This window comes from Botryllus schlosseri, chromosome 15 (assembly GCF_051294905.1).
Source record: "Botryllus schlosseri isolate E-star chromosome 15, Bs_hap1, whole genome shotgun sequence".
Taxonomy (NCBI): Eukaryota; Metazoa; Chordata; class Ascidiacea; order Stolidobranchia; family Styelidae; genus Botryllus; species Botryllus schlosseri.
Window position 1 is genome coordinate 17,503,799 of NC_137250.1, and position 10,580 is coordinate 17,514,378.

General features: G+C 42.0%; 1 long non-coding RNA gene across 2 annotated transcripts; it reads right to left on the reverse strand.

The window, feature by feature from the left end:
• Window positions 1-282: 282 nt before the first annotated feature.
• LOC145457323 (uncharacterized) lies at window positions 283-2,936 on the reverse strand. 2 transcript variants are annotated; one of them, XR_013920843.1, is made up of 3 exons: window positions 1,386-2,936; window positions 1,180-1,319; window positions 283-1,123 (listed from the first exon to the last, which is right to left on the reverse strand). It is a non-coding gene; the product is annotated as an uncharacterized LOC145457323 (long non-coding RNA). The 2 variants fall into 2 exon arrangements; XR_013920842.1 differs by having other exon boundaries at window positions 1,180-2,936.
• Between the last annotated feature and the right edge of the window lie 7,644 nt (window positions 2,937-10,580).

Consider the following 10,580-nt stretch of genomic DNA (forward strand, 5'->3'; position numbering starts at 1 on the left):
AATCATTAATTCAGGTCAAAATTCTTGAATAATAATAATGAATGTCAACTGAAGTTACCAAAGATACAAATGCTGCTTCCAGAACATCTTGTGTTAGGACTCTGAAAGATACTGATTCCATAACACCATTCAAAAGCCAAATTGCTAGCTTGAGCATGTTCTTGGTCCATATTTGTATAGAACTCTGAACTTGGTGTTCACTTTTGGCCTTCTTGAAATTGGATGTACATTTCACCTACTTGTTATTAGTGGTAACTAAAGTGGAACCACATAGTCGGGTGGTTATAATGGGACGTATGAACATGGATGTATTTTCTGCCAAAAATCTCAACATTTGTAACAGATATGCTGGAAAATATAAGAATATTTCAATCTACTCAGAATTGCTTCGTGGGCCGGATGAAATCGTGTGGCGGGCCGGAGGCGGCCCGCGGGTCGTATCTTTGACACCCCTGCTTTACATTACAGTAAACCCCACAGTGATAGCAGTAGCAATTGTCAAATTGGTAAAGAAATACCATGGCTTATACAATTCCAACAATAACAGGTAAAGAAATACCATGGCTTATACAATTCCAACAATAACAAAAAAGCAAAGACTTTCAACAGCATCATGATTGAAACAAGAGATTTGAAAGTACAGAAAATGGTGCTAAAAGAGCATATTGTTCATTTTTTAAAGCTATCTCGCTAAAATTTTAAATCTTTTTTTGCTTCTCGTGCAATGCAAACTTCGCAAAATTGTGAGAACAGATGTTATTCAGTGTTTCATTGCCTTGTCCATGACATCCTCAACCTCATTTAGGTCTGAACCAAATTGAAGTGATACAGTGTAAATCAATTCGTTATAGAATGGATCGCATTGAAATGCCTCAAGTACCCTGAAAAAATTTATCTTTTTCGGGGGTTTTGTCATTTCTTTACTGTGGATAACATAAAAGCGGAGAACTATGCCATGAAACTGTTCAGATGGGCTCTTCAATCCACTGTCTTTCTTCCACATCACTTTAATGAGGTTTCCGGATGGCGCTGCAGTTGTTACTTGTTAGGCATGTGGCAATTGCTTCGTTGGCTTGCTTAGAAATGGCTCCCAAAAGCACTCCACCAATATATTGAAGTATGTCTAAAAACACATCAAAGTTTTTCCATGGAAAGGCAAAGTATAGGCTATTTACTTACCAGATTCCTTGCTGTTGACTCCTCCAATGTCTGTGATTGGATGCTGGTCTTTACCCTGCCAGTCATCCCCAAATGCCAAAGTGATACGGCCGAATCAGCCATGACACCGACTTCTATGCGTGACGAATTATGATCTAATTCTGGCGAAAAATATAACAGAGGCTACATGGTATTATTCACTAGTCATAACGACTCGCCACCGCTACCTAAATGTTGAACTGCCCAAGTAAATCCGCCGCAACTTCAAGAAATACACGACGAATCGCCTTGAACGCCATAGAAACAAGCACTGAGCGATCCTGTTTTGGGTGCAGCCATCTGACCGTGACCATTCTGCCGGCTAACAATGGGAGAACAATCGAGTCGTCACTCCAGTCATACTCTATAGCAGTGGTTCTTAACCTTGCCCCCAGCGCCCCCCAGGGGGCGCTGGCGATCTTGAAGGGGGGCGGAAACGCTCAGGGGGCGATATGGGGGGCGCTGGGCTCAGGGGGGCGGTATGGGGGGCGCTGGAGAAAAATGGCTTCGCAGTAGATGATGTGGTGATAGGACATATCCTTAATGAGTATTCAGAGCAAATTAACACCGAAAACTTCGTTACATATAGCCTTCAAAATACATATAGGTTTAATTGTCCATGGGCGCCTAAATGACTGACACCGAATGTTCCTGTCTTGGCAATCTGAACCCCAGAAGACGAATTCCATCTGGCAGGGAAAAATTATATGTCAGTGAAGAAATACCAATCTGAAATCGTGTGCGTCTTTTAGTTTAGTACGATTGGGCGACAGGGATATTCCTGTTGGGCGATATCCCCGTTGAGCGATTCTATATTTTTTGATATCGCAGACAGGGGGTCACGAAATAACATCATGCAACGAAGTCATACCAACGGGTTCGCCCGCCCGAATATGTTTAATTATTAGTAACAGGCCCTACAGTTGCCAAGAAACCTCACAATGTTCGCTTTAAGTTTTGATGAGTCTGCGCACACTCAACAACTCACTGCGCTGACCCTTGGACAACAGTGCGTAACGACTAAAAAAAGGTAATAACTCCGGATTTGTTGTGCGCAACGTAGATTTTCTGTGCGCAGAGACAGTGTCAGCACTGCGCACGTGCGCAGCTTAGAGGGAACATTGCACCTCACTCAGCTCTACCGGTAAATGTGTTTACGTGAGCAGAGAGAGGATAAAAATTGATCTCAAATTACATGCAATTCCCGATGATATTGACCAATTCAATCATTAATTAGTGAAATTTTTCGCACTTCGTGCGAATAGGCGGGAATAGCTACCTCAGTAAATGGACACCCAATGTAGATAACTAATAGGCTATCAGCAAATAGCGGACAGCCTAATGGGGGTCTGGGAGTGAAGTCCCCCGGAAGTTTGGTTTATCACCCGATGGGGGCCCAGGACCAACGTTTTTTGTTTTTTTATGGGGGGGGGGGGGCTGACGAAGTGCTGTTACGGCCCTGGTAACGAATAATTGTACCTGTGGGCACGCCCGAATATGTATAATTATTAATTACGTGCCCTTTCTTTTCCTATAAAACAGCTCACTCAGTGCTACTGGTAAATCTGATTTCGTGGGCTGAGAGGCTAAAAAGTTTATAGCGACTTATATATGTAATTACCACCAATTCATTCATGCATTATGGAAAATTTTCGTACCTAGGGCGACCAGGCCACACAAACTTTGCTGACTATCAAAATCACGATATGGGGTTCGTGGGGGCGAAGCCCTCAGAAGTTCGGTTTTCACGCTATGGGTGCGCAAGGCAATCGTTTTTAGGGGGGTTAACGAAGTGCTGTTACGACCCTACCTCTTACTCATTGTCTTTATTACATTCCTTACAATATGAAGTTGGGGGGCGCTGGAGCACGATAATTTTTGAAAGGGGGCGCTGGAAGAAAAAAGGTTAAGAACCACTGCTCTATAGTAAAATCGTGACACTCAGATTTTAGGGGAATCCCCTATTTTCAGCTGCTATTCTTCCAGCTCAATGTGCACACGGGTGCAGGGGACGAGTTACAAAAAAAGTAGCCAGAATATGTTTTTAAGGTATAGGGCATGGGAATCGGACTGAAAACCTGGACTTTTTGAAAGTCGGTCAATTCTGAACAACCGTCGCGCATCTTTCGTGTGTGTATTTTCGTTTCCGTAGTAAGGTTTAATATCATTGAAATGACGTCGATGTCGCTGCATTCGACGCCTTAATCAGTTCAACGCCGTCGCTGAAGATCTCTGGGACCGTGTAGAGCTGAGGACCGAATATCGGATCGAATTTGTTTCTTTTGTGGTTTCTGGTCATGACTTGCTGCCCCATGAGAAAATGCTTCTCTTGTCTCTTAGTAGAACTGTTAGTAACTTGTTGCCTTTGTTTTTTCGTTTGGCGGTCCTGGTCCAAGGCTTTCTGAACTTGGTGGTTGTCGAGAACTTTCCTAGGAAAGTCATTTCGGAAACCTCCTTTCAGCATCAAATCCCCTGGCGATTCTCCGGTTGATATGTGGGGGGTGGATCTGTATCCAATAAGGAAATCTTGCAATGCCGCTTGTTTGTCCCCACCCTGCGCATAAGGAATTTTCATCGCTTTGCCAAGAGGCTTCATAAACGTCTCCACAGGGTTGGCTTGCGGATGTTCGGGTACGTCTTTTTATGGTCAATACCATGTTTACTTGAAAATTCAGCAAATTCTTTTGAATTGAACGGAGGGCCATTGTCAGTCCTATGGGCATTAGGTTGGCCGTAATGAGCGTATATTTTTGCGATTGCCGGGATAACATGCTTGGCTGCGGTACTTTTGACGATTGTCGCATCAGGGAATCGTGTCGTCAAGTCTTGCACCACCACTGCGTGACGGTTATCCGGCATTGGCCCAAACAAATCTATGCTGACTTCATGCCAAGTTTGTTTAGGCCGCATAATGAGTTTCTGTGGCTGTTTGCTGCCTGGCAGTGTAAATTGCTGGCACAAGGTACAGGATTTGATTTTCTGTTCCACCAGCTCATTCAAGCCTTTGTTCCAGAAGTGGGTGCGGATGCGTCGCTTCAGGTTGCACATTCCTGGATGTTCTCCTTGGTGGACTTTATTGATGGCTGTTTCCCAGAGCTTTTCTGGGAGAATGATCTTGTCCTGCTTCAGCACCAAACCATTGGAGATGGTTAACTGATCTTGAAATTTGCGGAATACCTTTAGATCTGGGTCATTTTTGGATATGTGACCCTTCCGGATGCCTTTTCTAAGACGTTTAAGGAGGCTGTCTTCTTTTGTCTCCTTAATGATGCGATCCATACACAACGATTCCGTGTAGGGTGCGTGTTGGATCATGAGAACAGTGCGTTCCAACTCGCATGCTTCATTTTGCCATGAACGCGGGGCTAACTCGATTGGCTGGGCATGCCTTGAAAGGTAGTCGGCTGGATTTAGAATACCTTTCTCCCACACCACCTTGTAGGCTATATCTTGATGCCGCATCTTGATACGGTCGGTACGGATAGAGCCTTTCCTGTGGTTCTTGAATATGCCCTCTAACGGTTTATGGTCCGTTACAACCAGTACTTCTGGTCCTCCAGTGACGTAGTGGCGGAATCTTCTCAAACAAAAATCTACTGCCATGGCTTCCAAGTCTAGTTGCGGATACCGTGTTTCTTCCGGTCGTGTGGATCGACTTGCGAACGCCACAATACTAGATTCCTTCGCGCTTGGACCTTGGGCCAGAATTGCAGACAAGCCTGACACATGGGCATCAACAAATATGTATGTCTTCGCCTTGACGTCAAAGAATCGCAGTGCGGTATCTGCTTTAAGAGCCTTTTTTAGGCTTTTAAATTCCTTGCTGCATTCTGATGTCCACCTGAACTTTTGATGCTTTTGAGTCAATTGGCGGAGGTGCTTCGTTTTGCTTGAGAGATGCGAGATGAAGTCCCCGAACGATTGAACGAAGCACAAGAATGACATCACTTCCTCTTTCGACTTCGGCCGGGAAGCGTCCTCCAGAGCTTTGACCTTCTCCGGATCTGGTTTAATGCCTTTACTAGTAACTATCATACCCCAGAAAGGTATCTCTGACTTCTTGAAAACACATTTGTCTGCGTTCAGGGTTATTCCAGCGTCCTGGATGCGTTTCATGACCTTTTCGAGAGCTAGGTCATGTTGTTGAGGAGTTTCTCCAGATATGATGACGTCATCATGAATGACATGGGCCCCTTTGATATTAGCAAAGAGCGGGATCAGAGCTTTCGTGAGCTCGCCAGATGCTGGTTTTGCTCCCATTGTGAGTTTTCGGTACCGCATGATAAAATGGCACTGTCCGGATTCAGTGATGAGCAGGCCGTGTTATTTTTGGCATTTCGGAAACCTAATGCCAAAACTGCCGAAAATTAAAAAAAAAAGATGAAAATAAGGCGTTTTGAAAATATAGATTTTTATGAAAGATTTTAATAAAATGTCAACAAGAATTGGCAGGAGTTTGTATGAAGCGAGAAAACAAGCGTGTAAAGCAGAATTCTTAACTTCGGGTCCGTGAATCCTTTGCAGGTCCGCAGGCTACTACCCAAGTGGTCCATGAAAGTTGAATGAAAGGCCAAAAACCCCAGTGTTTGAGTCTGGATGTACGACCAATCTGTGGATTGGTCAATCCAGCAATTATGACATGATGATATTCAGCGATTAGGAAGTAGTTCATATTATAAGCAATTGGGAGGTAGATGATCTCCGCTCAATGCGCATTATTAAACCAAATTCCATTCCCCTTTAACTTGTAATTGAAAACTACGTGCATGTTCGTTGTTCAATAACTCATAGATTGTGTCACGTTATCTAATAGGGACAGAGTTTCATCAATGAAAGATGTGACAAAAGGCCTCCAGATCTGTACGTAGGCCTGCTATACATAAATCTGTACATTCAGAGGTGGTCAAAGTAGTCAAGAAAGCTACTCAAGTAGAAGTAGAAGTAGCGACGAAAAAATCTACTCAAGTACGAGTAGAAGTACTTTTTTCATAACCAATCTAAAACTACTTGAAGTAGAAGTAGAATTGACTGACTTTAAATCTACTCAAGTAAGTAAGTAGTTTTGAAAACTATCGCAATTCGTTCGCATGGGCTGTCAAAAGCTGCAAATTGAGCCATGAGGAAGGAGTATAGAGCTTGATTCATATTGCTGCATCCCAGGAGGGCTCAATTTTTGACAGAATAAGCAGTCGTCCATATCATGGGATGTAAATAATAGTATTGATATGGAATGCGATACTAATACTTTGTTTACTTGAACACCCCGTTTTAGAGAATATCATAGCATGGCGCCCTCCCTCATATTATAAGGCGCCTAGTTTAGTCGAAGAGCAATACTGACAAGTTGTGTCGGATACGGCTTTACCACTTTGCGCGATTAGTAAACGTTAATCAAAAATATGAAAGATCGTAAAAATGCCATATAGTGTATAGCTTTATTTTCGGAAAATATATGGCATTGATACACTTGCTTTCATACTTTAACATGTATGTTTTCAAAATGTTTACACAATAACTGAAACAATGAATAGAACTCAACGTATAATACTCGTAATTTAGAGAAAAATACCAAGAAAGCGGAAAAAATATTTCATGTCTTTTGTCCAGAATATTTCAACAGTGGTCTGCTAAAACGGGTCTTACGTTTAAAAAAAGTCAAAGCCCACTTTTCCAGATTTGGACACGTCATGGGCTGCTAAGTATAATAGGTTATTGCTGGATTGCGAAACGATAGTATCAAACGTTATGGGGGGCCATACTTACTGTGATGAAATATTTGGTATAGGTGACAATGCGGTGTGAACGGAACCACGCAACCAGCTATCTTAAATTATATTCAGTGATACTTCTGTTAAAACGTATTTGTCACGCCATATCTACTGCGCGCGAAGCGCAACGAATTTTATGGGTACTACATGACTTTTATGAAAATTAAATGTTGGTACCACGTGAAAACAGTCCCGAAAAACTTCAGACTATCTATTTTATTGGGGGATTAAACTACTTCTACTTGAAAAACTGAAAATAGCGAAAAGTAAGTAAGTAGTTCACAGAATATTACAAAGTAGAAGTAGAATTTAGCGAAAAACAAATCTACTTGAGTAAGTAGCAGAATTAGAGGAAAACTACTTGAGTACTTCGAAAAAGTAGAAGTACTTCGTTACTGACCACCTCTGTGTACATTCTACATTCAGTCCATTTCTAGTTTTTCATTGCTGGCTGGATAATTTCTCATGTTATGAATATTTATTATTAAAGTCACGCATGATTTCTAACAATTGGTTGGGTGGTGAAGGTTGCGATCCAAACGTGTAAGAAACCCTTTTAAATTGTGATCATATCCATTGTGACCTGTGTAAATGCCGGTAGTTTCGCACTATTGAGAATATATATTGCAGAAGCACTCTGTTTCGTATCGGGTAAATTTGTCTGCAACATCGTTTTCAATTCGGATTTTAATCTTGCTGTTCGATGGCATACTGAATACTGCATGTTTTGTGACTACGGCCGTTTCATAAGAAAGACCAAACTGAAGGGTTTTACAAGGTTCGACTATACAGATGTGAATTCATGGCGCTGCCAAAACTGCTAAAAATAAGCTATTGTGTCGACAATTCTGTCTGGGAAAATGAGAGTGAAGTTGGAGGAGGGAGCCAGACAGCATTGTTTCATCACAATGCTAAACTCGATCACAATGCAAGATTCGCGGTTGATTTCAGGAGGTTCCAGGACCATGAGCCGAATAAAATTTGCATTTTCGTAATCAGTATCGTGGTAGCTTTCCATTGATACCCGTTTTATCGAATTTAGCACTCGGCAAGCCGGTGAAAAATGGCCGTAAAGTTCCCTTTAGTCAAATGGAAAGTATGACGTGACTGTGCGTATGGTTGACAGGAAGCTCATTCACTCACAATTGATTGTTAGGCAGAATTGTATGACTTTTGTCAGTCAGACAGTTACAAGTATAGGCTAATCCGAATTACTGACGTTTTACAGTCGCAAGTATAGCCTATGCCACGCTAGACTTTGACGGGATGATTTTCAACTATACTTTTAATACGACATGACACTGCGTATGTTGTGAGCCTATCCAGGTAACGTATAGAAAGCGTGGCCTTGAGTTCAGTTTGGCTTTCCCGATGGTATTTCATTAAATGTCTGGCATTTACTTGAAAGGTACCATTGAGTCTACTCTACACAGACAGACAGTAGATTTATATCCCGGCTTCGCACAAGCATTGCATATCGAGTAAGATGAATTCAGGCACCGAATGTTCATGATACGACATTTCTGTCAAGTAATAATAATCAGTCCTCGCAATGGTCACTGAGTATTACGAAGAGTTGACCCGTGCAGAAACATCAGTATCCTGCCGTGACATGTAGGCGTGAACAAGGCTTCTCGGCCCCGATGGACATTAAGTACAAGAACCGGAATAGCCTAATTGAGCCTGGACATGATGTCTGATGTGATGTGATCGTAGGCGCCAACTTTGATATTTGTAAGAGGTGGCGGAGTCTTGTTAACGCCAGGTCAGTAACAGCACTTCGTAAGCCCCCACCCCAAGACGTTGGTCGTGGGCCCTCAATAGGGTAATATACAGAACTTCTGCGCCCCCTCAGGATGTACGCTTTTGGCGGCTACTTGTCATCTACATTGGGTGTATATTTAGTGAGTGAGCTTGTGTCGCCTAAACGCGTGAAGCGCGAAAGATTTCTATAATTCGTGATTGAATCGTCAATATGATCGGGAATTGCATACATATTGCTATCAATTTTTATCCTCTCTCTGCTCACATAATCAGATTTATCGGTAGAGCTGAGTGAGGTGTGTTGGAAAAGGTAGGACCCCTAATAATATATTTAAACATCTTCGGGCGTACCCGTTGGTATAATGACTTCGTTACATAATGCTATTTTGTGACCTCCTATCTCAGTGGTTCCCAACCGGTGGGGAATTCAGGCGTTTCTGGTGGGGAACAGACGCATTAGCAAAATAATCACACGGTGGTGCGACACTGCGATTACGGTTACCAGTTTACTACCGTGGACTGAACGCGTCTCTAATTTTATCGCATGTTGTAGGCTACATAAACTCATTTTGAATTCTGTAAAACCAGTATTGGGGTCACAAACATGTTTAGCACGAGAAGCAGGACGTGCAATAACGCTTTCGCAGAATTTGGCGGGATATGGTACGCAAGCAGTTTTATGTTGCCAGTATAATGCGATCGTTTATATCGGGGGTCGGGAACCTTTTTCATCGAAAGAGCCATATTGACCTTATATTTTCAATTGTAATTCTGAAAGAGCCATTCAATGATACAAATCGACGGTTGCATCTCAATTGAAGATTCGTTACGTCGTGGTGGCACCAAATCGAAGTTCACTGCATGCGATTCGTCGTGTGCATCATATCTCCGTTTAGACGCGGATATGATGTTTCAACCGGATGTCCGAAGTTTGAGCATGCAACATGCATTGAGCAATGGACACTTAATAGGTTAGCTGATCATACAGGCGTCGCCATGTTTAATCTATGCATTGTAAAATTCAAGATTTCAAGCCGTGCAATATCGGGTACGGGGAATTTGATTATTAGATAAGATATTAGAGGAGCAGCTCCGTATCGAACTATCCCATGTATTCCACTAAATAACGTGAAGGTAGCATATTTGCGCTATTATCGAAACTCTATTATATTGGACTAATAATAATGAGCGATTATCGGCAGCCAATATTTAGCATAAATTTCAAGATTGTTATTTCCTGAGCTCCTACCCCCTTCCCAGGATACGTCACTGTTTTGACCTTGTAAACTTGTCTCGTCTACCGCAAGAATGATGGACGATGGTGCCACTCGTTATGAATATTTAGCAAAAGCTTGAGTCAATATTGATGAATGAGGAGGGACTAATGCGCAAAACTATAATGTTATCAAAGAGCCATATTTTATTAGCAGAAGGGCCATATATTGGTCGCGAGCCATAGGTTTCCGACCCCTCTACAGCAGGGCTCTTCAAAAATGACTTTTTTCTCAAATCGCACTGGCTACTTGATAAAATTGTTAGGTTACCTAATTTAAGCCTACACACCATATTTTGTTCAATTCCAACCAGTAGCCGCATTGCTACAGGAGTAGAAAGTTTCTATTTATTATATAAAAATAAAGAACAAAAAATCTGAAAATTTTCTATTCATCCCATGAAAGTGTTAGGTTGCCTATAGAAACGATGTTCACCAAATTTGGTTCAATTCCAACCAGTGGAAGCGGAGTTACCACCGTCGAAAAATTTGGATTATGAATAAAATAGTATTTACGGTGACCAATTCTTTACGGTGAAAAATTCTTTCAATACTATTTTATTCAAATTTAAATTTTT